The following is a 14164-nucleotide window of genomic DNA, read 5'->3' as shown; positions in this document are numbered from 1 at the left end:
CGACAATCATCTGCAATGGCAACAAAATCACGGCAGAGTTCGAGGCCAACAGATTGAAGGACGATCGTAAACGCCGCTGGGGCGAGGCACATCTTGAACTGGAGAAGGCTTTTTTTTTTTCATTTGCGACTGAATGTTTTCCGAGATGAAGTAGGAATGCTACAGTTGCTTGTTTCATATATTCTTCACACTCTATACACATATTTGTAATTCACATGTTTATACTGGATTACATGGTCGTGTTTTTACATCTGTAAACGTCCAATACTGCATTATACATCGTAGCTGGCGGCCATTTTATTGGAAAGGGGTTCATAATTACCGATATAGCGTACAGATTCGTTATGTCCCTTGATGTACGTTGTAACGAGGCTCGACTGTATTTGCCTGCACTGTGTGTGTGTGTGTGTGTGTGTGTGTGTGCGTGCATGTGTGTATGTATCTGTCTGTCTCCAGCAAACAGTGTTGCCTCAAGCTTCGCCTCTCGGCCCCACCAGCTTAGTCCTGAGCTCCCATGTTGTTTTAGCGTGTGTCGTATTGTTTCAGTCGCCGTGCCGTGCGGCCGAATGGTTATTGTGCGCTTCTCATGGGTTGCATTGTCCAGAGCTGCTGTGTACATGAGTGCTTGTTTATGTTACGGGCTTTTTCGTCAGAAGGGCGACACATTGGTGCTGCAAGACCACCCCGTTCCCACAGTTGTTCACCTCTGACCTTGAGTTGTGTGTGTTTGTGTGTGTGTGTATGTGTGTGTGTGAGAATGATTATTGACAATCATGAACAAAAGAGCCATTTGCAAAGAACACCCAACAGAAATGTATAATCATCTTCCATGATAAGCCCCCCCCCCCCGCCCCCCCCGGTCATCATTTTTTTGTTGACCTCCCTGGCCACACGTGTGTAACGTGCCAGAGGACGCGTGCGCAAAAGAGGAAACGTTGGCTCTCTTCCCTTTTTTCCCCAGTTGACAGTTCGTGTTTAAATGTCTTGACTAAAATGGAAACATGCAAATTGAGTTTTTTTTGGGGGGGTTTTATTGCCCTCAACCCTCCCTAGCCCACAAAACTTGCCTCGACACCTTTAAATGTGCGAGCCATACCTTTGTACCGTATTTGGCGAACCGAGCCAAGTCATGCGCCACCGACGGATTTGTTGTTTTACCAATGCTTTTTTTTTTTTTCGTTAGCAGGCTACTTCCTCACGGACGATACCAGACAGGCAGTGTCAATTAGTTTCTGATCGGGGGCTTGTTCCATTGATATCCCCCAATTTCATTATCTCCAAATATTATGTTTTGGATTTGTAGTTAATCTCTGTTGTGATTTTTTTTTCTCTCCGTTTCATTCCATTCGGACTCGTAACGAGGAGGCTTAATCCATATCCCAGATTGCTCTGCAGATGACAAAAATGCTTCATGCAAAGGGAATTTGCAGAAACACGGGCTTCATCTGTCAACAGAATGCTGTTCAGAATCGCAACTTATTACTCCTTTTGTCCATTTGTGTTTGATTCAAAACAGAAAATAGACAACAGAGACTGGTCCAAAAATGGTTCGATTTCATTCAACAGTTCCATTCCTGGAACAACTGTCGTAAGTCTTGGAGCATGGGCTGTTGGTCTTGTATTTCTCCTGAACATTGGATGCAATGATGCTGCACAAAATGGTCCCGACGACGCCAACCAGGCCAGCAAGGCGATTAACGGCTATGAGCTCCGCGTTTCAAATCCCAGTTGTAATCTCATGGGGACCAAATAACGCCTAAGACACAGATCTACTCTGGAACGATCAGCAAAAGTTTCAAAACAGTGCGTTGCATTGTTCAAACGACCTCGAGAGCACTTTTGAATTGCGCTGCAGAGAAGCGTGGCAACAACGAGGACAATTGTGAATGTAAAACTCCAGCAGACCAGTACTGATTATTTTTCCAAACATTTCAACTACAAACGTAGAAGAGCAGAAATAGTTGAGGGGCGGTGCAGCTTGGCTCGTACTCTTTTGAGAGACATTTCTAGGGTGCGAGTGAGATCGATGAGACCAAACACTGTGCTGCGGTTTGTTCAGAGTCTGTGCTGGCCAGTCGCCAAACCATTCTTCTGTGCCTTCCTAAGCATCTCATCGTGTCGCAGTAAACAGCAGAAGGCCCTGAGGAAGGCAGGCATGCAAAAGGCGGCAACGCAAAAGGAAAGTGCATCAATTTGACTGAAATTAAAGGAAAAAAATGTGCGCCACTGCCACCTACTGTAGTGGATGTGCAATTACACCCTTTTCAAGTACAATAGGAAACAAAAATGCATGTCACTCCTTCTTCCCCCCCATCACTATGGGGGGCCTTCACCATATAAAATAAATACATATTTGTACTCTACACAAAGGCATTTATAGATGTGAAAACACAGGTTTCAAACCTATTCTGAAGTCGTCAAAAATCTGCAATTTTTTTTAACTGTTTCTAAAGGAGCTCACTCACATCTGCTGATTCATTTAAAGTAATTAAACAAGAATTTATTTATCTATTTATTTATTAAAGAAGGTCTAGCCTCACTCATTCCATGATTCTCCATCCAATGTGATGAAGATGACCTGTCGGTCAAGAGGTCGCCTCAGGTTATCACTCAGCGGCTCCCTTTACCATGTTCATTGGCCCGATTTCGGACAAGCGTCAAAGGGCCCCACTGACTCACTTCTCGTCAGCTTGACGTCAAGCCGAAGGGAAAGGAAGCGGGGGAAGGAAGTCTATATGGACTGCCTGGCATATACTCGAGGCTGCTCGGAGGGAAAGCAAACATGTTCGCTAACTTATGTAACGCGGGCTCCTCCATGTCCAGGAAACAAGTGGAGGTGTTGTAACCCTCACTGAAAGAAGACCTTATGATTTATTGTCCCCACCTCTAAGCGGGATAAATAGATCAATTTCTTGCCAATCATTACGTATATTTAGACACTCCAACTGTTCTGTTTCTTTTTCGGAGTCCTTCTCGGCCATCTGGTGTTTGCTTATCTTTATGAAAGGGTTTGCTTATTTTCCTGCGTAGTGTCCCCTTTGCAGACATTCAAGCAGCCTTTGTTTGTTTGCCTTTTTATATTGTGAGCTATACCGAGACTCGGGGTCTATATGCCCTAGGAGAAATTGTATTTATATCTCAGTGTCAATATTTGTTTTCAAAATGGGGGTGGGGGCTGTTGAATGATTGGTGTACGAATGCGGTCATCAGGCCACGGAATCTGCACAATGAAATAACGGCATGTTGAAAAATCTCTCTAGCCAAAATGGAACTTTTTGTGAGATAGGAAAGCGTTGAACATGACCTTTTCCCGGGCCCGATCGTTTCTTTCTTCTTTGGAATATGGGTCAAGAAGGAACAAGTAGGTTTTGTTGAACCAAGGAACGTCTGTGAAATACCTCATGTCACCGTGCGCTTTGGAATGCAGCTGTGCAAAGGTGAACATCTCGCCGAGACATTCCCCGCCAACATCCCGTTATTGCTCCGCTCTCCCAAGTTTTCCACTTAAAAGCTTGTTACTGACATAACTCCAAAACTACCCAACATAACTCCACCGGGTTATGGTGAGGGCTGTGGTTTGGTAAAGCCCTTTCAAGGACAGCGGCCACTACAGTGGGCAGCTTATCGTGTTATCAGGTTACAGGGTGCGGATTGAATAAAATGTTGTCATCAATTTTAGCGCGATATTACCAAGTGGGGGGAAAAAAAGCCAATTCAACCAATGTTGTGCACTATGCAGTGAAAAAATGGAGGATAGTTGAGTGGAATGTCAAACTTTTCAGCCTTAAATGAGAGATTTCAAACTTCGAGTTGCAAACACAACCGCAGTGGTCATCAAATGAGGAAAAACAAGCCGTGAATATATTCATAGTGCAGATTGTTGCGTACTTTTTTTTTTTTCCCTGGGATGCTTCGAGACTTCACAGAACCGAACAAAGAACGAGGTGAAGAAAAAGTCACCCGCAGGACGGGGGGGGGGGGGCAGGATTATCGGTGCTCTAGCCCTCGTGTTGTTTACTGCGAGGTGTCCCGTTTGCACTGGTACGCAGTTGTTCCTCCCTGCCAAACCTCCGCACCCTGTGACCAGCATTAATCAGCGCGTGTGTGTGTGTGTCTGAAATCTGAGCAAGGGAGGATGTGGAAGATGTTTATGTGCAAGAAACAAAGTGCGCTCTGTGGTTTTTTTTGGGCAGACGAAACAGGAGTGGAAGGGGTAGAAAGATAGATAGCGATTAAAAAGTACGGGAATGTTTTGTGTACTTTCATGCACACTTGTGAAATTGAGACGAGCCCCCCACGTAAATGTGGGCATGCGCTCAAGGGCTATTAATGCCTGACCGGGCATTCATTTTTACATCACTGTGAAGACTCACAGAAAACAGAGGCAGCAAAACAACAACCGCCGTTTAACAGTGGGCGAGTCGCCCGCTCTGATTTGCTGTCGTCGGCAGCCGGCCCGTGCCGCCATTGGTGGAAAGGGACACACCTCTCAGTCTGTTGATGTGCAGCCTAAAAAACAAAGGAGGGGCCATTGAAGGAAGTGGGTTCAGAAGGGAGGGGAGGTGGAGTAAAATAAAAAAATAAATCTCTGGCCAACATTCATTGGAGCTTGTCCATAAACTTCTAGGAAATCAAGATTGTTTATTTGCTTGTGTGTGTGTGTGTGTGTGTGTGTGTGTGTTCTGTTTTTATTTATTCATCTATTTATTAACTGTGTGGCAGGACCTCGTTTAAAAAAAAAACACACACACACACAAGCTAACCCCGTCCCAGGATAAGTGAGCATTGGGCAAGAAAAACAGCACAACAACAACAACACATTCGTCATGTTTCTGCAACCGAGTCCTGTCTTTGCATGCACCGCTTCATCATCAACTGCGTGCTTCTCATAGTTGACACACACACACAAACCAAAAGCCGCTTTGTAAAACGTGAAGCACCCAGCAGCCATTTGTCTCATGTGACATGTCCTGCACGGCGTGCCTTTGCTGACAGATGCGTACAGCAGGTGGGTGTCTTTTGACGAGCCTTGTTGTTCTCTCATCGCAGACGGCCTGGAGGAAAAGGGGGCGTGGTCTCTGAGATGCCAAGAGGTGAATCTCATTGTGCGGGTTTTTTTTGTCCTTTTTTCGAAGTAGCTGAGTGCCTTTACAGTTCTTGACATCAACTTCTACAAAAGTGGAAAGGTAGTCGTCCAATTCTTTGTCTTTGGCAGCCTCTTGGTGAATTCTGCAAGTCTCTCCCCTCCTGGCTAAGAAACAGTCTCTCAAGACTCTACTGGAGAAGAAATGTTACTTTGTTAGAATTTTTTTTTTCTTAGCTGCCACACGTGATGTCATGGTCTTCATGACTTTTTGACAGAAAATGCAAAGGCGAGGATCCTGTTGATTTTAAAGCTTTTTAAAAGGTCTGTTTGAACAATGCTCGGCTGCCCTTAGCCTGGTTCCTGCTGCCTTTTACACCCTTGCTACGTCATCTGCTCATTGTCTTTGTTCACCTCACCCTAAGTTATAAGGGGATGATGATAATGATGCCATTAATGATAGACGGGTTAATATGTTTGATTAAAAAAAAATCTGCAGTGTAACGTTTGTATGAAAGCAACGCCCCCTCGGCTTGCGGTGACTAAGGTGGACTTGTTATTGTCGGCAGCTGGCAGAGGTCTTTCCTGTCCCATCGGCCCAAACGCTGAGGCGGCAGACCTGCAACGGCCAGAGTGAAATAAACAGAGTTGATAGAGCGAGTAGAGGCCATGTGGGGTGACCGGCGGCTAATCCTCGGGCAGGTTGGTGGGATTGCAGGAAACGGTCATGGGTAGGGTAGATGTGTGAAAAGCCAAAAACACACTGGGCAAATATGTCTTACCACCCACTTAGTTTATCAGGGATGAGTTGGTATAGGGCCGGTATCCTCCTGATTTTAAGGTATCGGGTTCATGTGGTGGTTTATTGTGGTATCTTGGGGCCAATGAACTACATTGACGCGGGGAGAGGAGCTTCATTTAGTCAGGCCATATCCCTGTCTAATAGCAAAAAAAAAAGCTTTTCTAATATCTTGTGGCATCTATATGCAGGTAGAAACCTTTTTGGGTGGCTATCAATGACTTGGGGATTCCCGATCTTCACTCGTTGGCTTGTTCGTATGAACATTTTTGATTGTCATGTCCATTTTTTTATGATGGCGGAATATGCCATTCTTCTAAATAGTCCGGTTCGAAAACATATTGTTGTGCTCAATCCTGTGATGGTTATTCGGTTTCGTGTGTTCAGGAAAAGTTCAGGAATATGTTATGAGGAAGGATTTTGTTCAGTCTAGCTATTTTCTTCCCGTTCACATATTTAGGCAGACCCGCTTGTGTTCTCACCGCCCCGAGGCACAGCGCTTGAGTATTAGGTAACTCTTGGGATTTATTAATGTCCTCTTGACACTCGTGTGGGACATTCTGCACGGACTCCTTGTCCTGTTTTGCCATCTCAATGCACAAACTTGAGTACATCTCAAACGTCCACAATGAAAACACACAACAGCGGGAACGGCTGACTGTCCTGGAAAAAGGAAAAACGGTCCGATAAGGAAGCCTTCAAGGGTGGGGGTCCACGTCGAGTACAATTGTGTTTATTTATTGATTTTTGCGTGTGCAATGCTGTGCTGTGTCTCGCGTCTCTAATCAAGAAACATGAAATTCTCCTACATTTTTATTTTTTGTTTAACCGCCACCTCATCAAGGTCAAGTTACGGCCTGGCTGCTGATTCCCGTCCGCCTCACATGCTTAGCAGTCGGCGGACACGAGGTTGAAGACGAGGCTAAATATAATGCCTTTTGCAGGGGTGCTGCTGACATGACAGATTCAAGGTAACGCTGGGAATTAAAAGGGATAGGGAAGAAAAAAAAAAGCACATTGGCCGATAGGACACAATGAAACGCCGAGTGATAGCAGTTTGAGTGGGAGTGGTTGTTTTTGGCAGATCGCCCTTGCAGCTGCTGTAGACAAGGCCTCTGCACAGCTCTACACACCATTGCCTCTTTCATGTGCTTTAAGGTCTGTTATGAATACCGATATCTCTGAGTGCGATAGAACTCGCATCCATTTTTTTTTCTTAACGCTAAACTGAGCGTGCCTTCCTGTTCTTACGCCGCTGTGTGCTGTAGGAATTCATAATTTGATGAAAAGCTTCAGAACTCATTTGACGGCGCTTCACAGTGCAGATGGACAATGACCCCGACGCATGCTGTTCTGCGGTGGCCAAAATCATGCGTTCATTCCACCCGATTCGGATGTCGCTACCCTCAAATTAAAGCTGAAAACTCTGCACCTTTGTACATACAGTTACGTGACCGATATCGTATCCTTAGTGACAATTGCGTACATGGATGCTACGCGAGGGCTCGGTAAAACACACAAAGCCTGAGTGGACTTGATGTTCTGTTGACACTGAATGGAGAGGACAGAGAGGAATATTGCAAGTAGTGATGGCAACATGCTCAGCATTTCAATTATACAGTCTTGCCAAGACTTGAGCCCTTGTTCATCAGTCCTCAACTATTAATCTGTCAATCTTTGCCTCCGCCTCATCTCGCAGTTATACGCCGCAACCTTTTTTACGTAATGTTGACTCACAGTTAAATTTGGCCGGTCTTCGCTGTCAACACGCTGTTGCCGTTGTTTGCTGAGCATACAGAAATCAGAAGCACACGTGTGGTTTATGACTGCTTTAAATTCACTATTTTAAATCAACTCGAATAAATCAACGGGGGTGTTTTTGGTCCACTTTTGCCTCCGCTGAACGTTGTCATTGAATCTTTCAGGAACACAAATGGTAACATATGTCGACAGACCATTTAACAGTCCTCACAGCCGTATACTGTATTCTTTATCTTCTGCGAAGAGCGAGGCTGGATTAAGCCCCATTCATTTTGTAAACCAAAATGTTGTAATTTTCCTCACAAGCGAAACGGCCATCTTATTGGGGTTCTTGCTGTGTTTGTGAAGTGAAGCTATAAGGCGGAAGGGCCGAAGGGGCGAATCAATGCATCATTAGTCTGCAGTAGGTCACGAGCATTTACCCAAGCCCACAGACTTGAGACCGAGAGTGTGCGCGTCCTGTCCGTCCGCTTTTCCTGTCGGCTTCCTGTTCATATCCACGGGTGTGTTCCTTTTACTTCCTGACCATGATCAGGCTTCCTTGGGTTCTTCCAGCTCAGTGAAATCTATTCTTTGTTCATCCGTACATGATGGTGATGAGTGCAACACACACACACACACACACATGCGCGCACACACGCAGGTGCGAACCAGGGAAAGTACACGGACGAATTTCGGTGCATGATGTGATCCTCGCTTTGGGGGCGATAACATAACAGACACGGCGTGACTTTCCCACACGGTGACATCAGCGCTTGAGAAAAAAAGTGCCCTACCAGTCAGCCGTCTGCTGCACTTTGATTTTTTTTTTTTCGCTATCTGTGCCTCTGCCGTGTCTTTTTCCTCAAGCTTACTTTGCTCTGCGTCAGCAATGGCTGCCGAGAGGTCACGAGATCATCGCTGCTGCCCGCCACTGCTTCTGTTGTTTGTTGTGGTTGAGAGCAGCCTTGATGAAATATCAATTTCCTTGCAACGCCTCACGCCAGCTTTATTTTTTTCCCCCCTGTCGTTGTTTTGACCCTGTCCTACTTGATTAGCTTTCGTTCATTCATTTTGTGATTTCGAAAAGGAAGATGGAGAAAATCTTATTCAGCTGATCCCTTTCAGGGCCTGCTGCGTTGAATTTTCTCATCGTCCTCAATGGCTTATCCATTCTTTGATGTGGTTTATGTGCTTTTAATCCAGAGTCACTTTCATGATAAATCTGAGTTCCAGATTGTATTGGCATGAGAGGAAAAGCCAACCTGCTCTGGTCAATGTCACCGTATGTTTTTTTTTTTCACCTGGACCATTCGCTGGTTCGTCTGAGCTCATGGGGCTGTTTTTTTTTTTTCCATGGATGTACATTGTTTCTGTAGCAACCATGGAAGAGGTGGTTGGGGAACCGGTGCTCCACTCCTTTTTATTTGGGGTGGGGGGGAGCCACTTGAAGCAAAATATGTACTTTCATGCTGAAAACACAGCGACGGCGACTTCATCCTAGCCACAGTTGCTGCACTTTTTTTGGGGGGGGGGGGGGGGTTATACAATGAACATGAGAATCTCACCATTGAGCTCAGAAGCCTTCGGAAAACGAGCATGAAACCACGAGGAAGAGAGCAGCAGCCTTCTTCTGCTGTAGAAAGTCATTCTCGTTCAAGTCCCATTGCCTCTCGAGTGGGCTTCGTAAACAAGAGCTTGTGGCTGCGGAGGGGGTGGGGTCTGGGGGGGTGGGGGAGTCGGTGGGCTGTCGAGACATATAGAAGAAGGCGTGCGGAGGGGAGGGTGCTGTATGTCTATATACACTGTCAGTATGGAGATCCTTTTGGACTTTTTTTTTTCTTTTCCCCCAGCTGACTGTAGTTTGAGCCGTAGCATCTGTTGCTTTGAGGGGTCCTGCTATTTATCAAGCTGCTGGGAGCCCATAGGGAGAAAAACACAGCAAACTATATAGGTTACCCCCCCCGCTCCCTTCCTTCCTCCACCCTCCCTCCATCTGAAGACATGTTATTCAGAGCCATGTTTGTGCAAAGCCACTATCTGCAGGCGGGATGAAAAAAAAAAGGTGGGGGGGGTGCTTGGAGGGGCCTAACTGACGCTGGGAGGAGAAACTTAAGATGGGATGTGGCCTGCTGTGTTTTCCTCAGACCTTCTATAGGCTACGTCAGGTTTTTTTTTTTTTTAAATGTGCAAGGATTTGGCACCCAATACTGTTTTTCATGTCTGGTGAAATAGTTTAGCGCTGAGAGAGGCGGGCTCACCCCCGGCCTCTTTAGGAATCTAGCCGCACATGCTTCGAAATGCTGTTGGAAAGAAAAACAAAAAAAGGGGGTTTGTTTGTTTGCCACAGACGCTTTTGCAGCCATATGGAACGATGTCACATTTGCGTTGCTAATTGTGGTCCGCTCTCTTGCATCACCGCCAAGCTGACACAACCGCATTCATGCATGCTCATTTATTTGTCACCTTTTGAAAAATTTTGCACACGCGTGCGGAGCCGTTTCCCTGACGACTCGTCTCATACGTTAGCTGCCCCCCCCCCCGCCCGACCCCCATAGGCATGCTTTCAATCCTGCTTTCCCCATTGACAAAAACAAGGATAAGTGTCGATTTGTTCCGAGGCGACGGCGACGACGACGACAAGGAAACAAATCGATGCCGAGCTGGAATGGGTGAAGTATTGATTGACAGAAAGGATGAAAACAGATTGACACAAGACACCAGAAGATTGACTGAGCCTAAATGAGATTATGTACAAAATTCATCGATGCCAACATACAGTTCATGTCTGGTGTTTTATTTTTTTTTTCGCAAGCGGCCCACCTCTGCTGATGCAACGCTCACAAACATGTTTTCTTGGTGGAGTCCTTCCGCTTCAGACACAGTGGATCCATTCATGCAAAGTTTTTTTTCTGCATGTTCTTATTCTTATTTATTTATTTTTTTGCGTCACAGTTCACTTCATCTTCCCCCCCCCACGCCTGGATGGACAGTCAGGTTTTTAATCCGATTTGGGCTGATTTACACCGCGGGTCGAAGCATCCAATTTTGCTTGAAAGCCGACCATATATATAATTTACTTGGAGTGTCCATTTCCAGGCAGCAAAGTCGAAAGGTCCCGCTTTGAATCTCGGCTTCCGGCCTTTAACTGTTTTTCCACTGCGGGTGGAAGCCGGAGTACCCAGATAAAACCCTCAAAAGCCCGTGGAGAGCAACGCAAACTCCTCACAGAAAAGGGCCACCTCGGTTTTACAACGCTTTTGGAAATATTTATAAAATATGTCGAAACAAAGCCGTTTCAAAAGTAGGTTATTTTCCCACCCGATTTCTACTAAATTCCCTTCTGTGCTCAATTCTTGTTTACCCCCCCCCCCCCCGCCGCCTTTACTTAATATTTATTTATGATCACTTTTGGGCTTATGTGCCCCCCCCCCCAAATAAAAACAGTAGGGCCTCTCCTCCAGCATGTCCCCCTCGCTGCGAAATGTTCTTTATTCAAAACATTCACACTGAGAGGCATCGGCCGGTCAACAGGATATGAAACTGACCTATCCTCCATTTTTTTTTTCCTTCCCCTCCTATTCCAGCCCAAAAAGTTGCCTCTGGCATGCATGTTTGCGCCGTGTTTACCCGGCCTTGGCTGTGTTATGCATTGCGGCCTTTGGTTTTCCACCACCGCTGGAGTCTGGTCCGCGTTCCATTCCTGCCTCGTAACTGTGCGGATCGGCGACTCGCTCGCTCCGCGGCTTACGGCTGACTCACGACCATGTGTTTGCCGAAAGGTGTCCGCTAAGGAGATGGAGACCCCCACCCCCCACCCCACCCCACCACCTCCTTCCCAGCTGATGTTAGTAGAAGGGAAGATGACCATCTGCTGCCCCAGTTGCCCAGTGACTGGACAACAGTTTTCGCCTTCCTTTATGGCACAGTTCCACTGTCCATTGTCTGCCTGAGACGGGGCCGCGTGCATTTGAGGTATTCTTTGTTCAAGCCTTTTCAAAGCGCGTGAGGAATTGTGCACTTGCTTTTTCTTCCTGCGCACGTTGAAGTTCATCGCTCTTTGTGTCTGCGTGTGTCTGTGAAGTTTCGAGTGGACCTCCAAGAGAACAAAAGTATTGTCTGAAGTCTTCCTGTGGGAGTCCCATTGAGAACGCACCCCCTTTGCCGCGGAGCGTTTCGCACAGGATCAGTGTGTGAGTGAAGGTATAGGCCAAAAACTTGCTTCGGTGCAAGAGCACTTTTGTGGTGGCAACCTCATTAGGAAGAAACAAAAGTCACATTTTACACAGTGCAACGCCCCCCCCCCCTTTTTTTTTTTTTTTACTCCTCTTCTATGCTTTAAGTTTATTAAAACACTTTTTAAACCCGTTGCTTAAAATGGAGAAAAAATACACGGCCCTTCCCACAATTCCGGCATTTGCCCTTTGGGCCACCGTAGTTCCTGTCCGGGTCGTCCGCAAAATGAGTGACACGTCCAACGGTTCAATTCCAGAAACATTTCAGCCCGAGACACCATAGTTAGCCGCGGCCATGACAGACAAGGACTCTGAAATGACTGATGGGAGGGAGCGTAAACAGAAAGCCAACACCGTCGAGGTGTCCTTCGACAGGTTTTACGAGACCACCTGTCGCCATTTTGTCTCCGGGACCAGAAAACAAGATTCAAAAAGCGAAAACTCATTTTGTCTTCAGGTGTGAAAGCAAATCCGTAGTATCTTAAGCAAGACGTTATCGTATTTTGTTTTATTTATTTATTTCGAAAATGTCCGTTTCTTCGGCTTGGAAATTGGAATCTGAATTTTTTTTTTTTGTTCACCCCGGCAAGATTTTTACTTCCCCCATCATCGTAGAAAAGAGAAAATATGAACGTGAGGCTTCAGAATGCTCCCGATTTAGTGCCCCAATCCAAAACCGCATTATTTTTCCACAGCGATCACATGCTTATGTTTGTGCGTTTGTTTATGGAGAACAAGTTCATTGTTGGCTCAGTTATCCCTCACATATCTTACGATCTCAGATCCCGAATTGACTTGCTTCTGTGTTGTTGCAAAGCCCAGGACACATCACCTCGTGTGTAGTTTGAGGAGTCACATGCGCCTACTGGGACAAGCCACTCTTCTTCCCCTCCATCTTACTTTAATGCCCCCCCACCCCCACCCACACACACATTTAATGTCGAACAAAGACATTCATTTATGCTGAGTATGTCAGCCAGATCCCATCAGTGTTGGACTGCACAATGAGATGTTGTCAACTGAGCAGAAAAAAAATAACAACAACAAAAAAAAACCCCACAAAAACTTAAAAGCAGAGTAAGTATAGAATCTTTTTTAAAAAATCACTTCTTTACTTCCCTCCACCGCTTAACACAAACGATTTGTGGTATTGGTACGGGCCCACGCCGCTTTGTTTCGCAGGTTTTGTGGGAAACTGATCAGAATCTGATTTGGTAAAGCGGCATTATCCCCCTTTCGCACTTAAATGAGTGCGTCCCACTAAGCACTAATCTCATAATGAGCTGACTCTGCACCCGAACCGCTCCAATACTTCACTGTGGCTTTGTTTCTCTTCACCAAGGTGCTTTATATTACTTATGTGCACTGCGCGCGTGTGTGTGTGCATGTGTGCATCCTCTCAGGTGAGTGGGCCCAAAAAGGTAATCTAGTGTACAGAGTCATTGATTTTTCTCGCTGCGCAGGAAGTGGCTGGTTATTGATTCTGTGGGACAATGATGTCACTCGAGGCGGCGCTGGCTGTTTACTTATCCATGATAAGGCGGCAGGCGCTTCGCCCCCCCCCCCCACCCCCCCACGCACTGCTCAAATAATCCCGGCTCGCCGTCCTCCCACCTTTTTATCACTCTTCTCTCATTACTCTTTCCACCCGCTGTCTTTTCATTCAGCAGCCCGTGCACTCTTTAACCTCCCGCGCCCCGTTCGCTGTGACATAATCGCCGGCGGCTCAGGGGATGCCGCTTTCACAATTGGCCGCCAATTGTCGAGCGGCGTCAAAAATATGGCATCTTTTTTTTTTCGGTTGCGTCATCATTATTTCTGACGGGTTTCGGGCTCAGATTGTAAAGCCTCATGTGCTGCATCGGGAATATTTTAAAGTAACTTTTTTTTTTAAACTTGAAATAAAACAAAGCAAACTCCCTTAAGTTTATTACAGGAAAAATAAGTCAACCGCGATATAGTTAGACAGAGACTAAATGAAAAATTCCGATAACAACTTTTCACCTTCTTGGCTGTCATTACGAGTGTTGAAAAAAATTACTCATATGAGGGTAAAAAAAAATAGTAAATGTGGAATAAGAAGAAAAAATGAACATCATTGTGCTGTCTTGCAAGTGTAAAAATAAGTTAACCATAGTATAATAAGACTAACATACAAAACAAATGAATGAACTCACATTTCACTGCATTTTTTTTTCTTACAACGGTCCAAATAAGTGAACCTTACTCTATGGGGAACCAAATAGTGATACATTTGAAGTTCAATGAAGTAACACACTAGATTTTGTGTACATCATCATTTTTTCC

At 45.7% G+C, this 14164-nt stretch overlaps 1 protein-coding gene across 1 annotated transcript in view; it reads left to right on the top strand.

Moving 5' to 3' along the window:
- The window catches only part of LOC147187714 (sestrin-1-like), a 35882-nt gene that overhangs the window by 7669 nt on the left and 14049 nt on the right, over positions 1-14164 (top strand). The window lies entirely within an intron of this gene.

This window comes from Hippocampus guttulatus, chromosome 20 (genome assembly GCF_054856545.1).
Source record: "Hippocampus guttulatus isolate MCC_2025c chromosome 20, RoL_Hgut_1.0, whole genome shotgun sequence".
Lineage (NCBI taxonomy): Eukaryota > Metazoa > Chordata > Actinopteri > Syngnathiformes > Syngnathidae > Hippocampus > Hippocampus guttulatus.
This window is presented reverse-complemented; position numbering and strand designations above follow the sequence as displayed.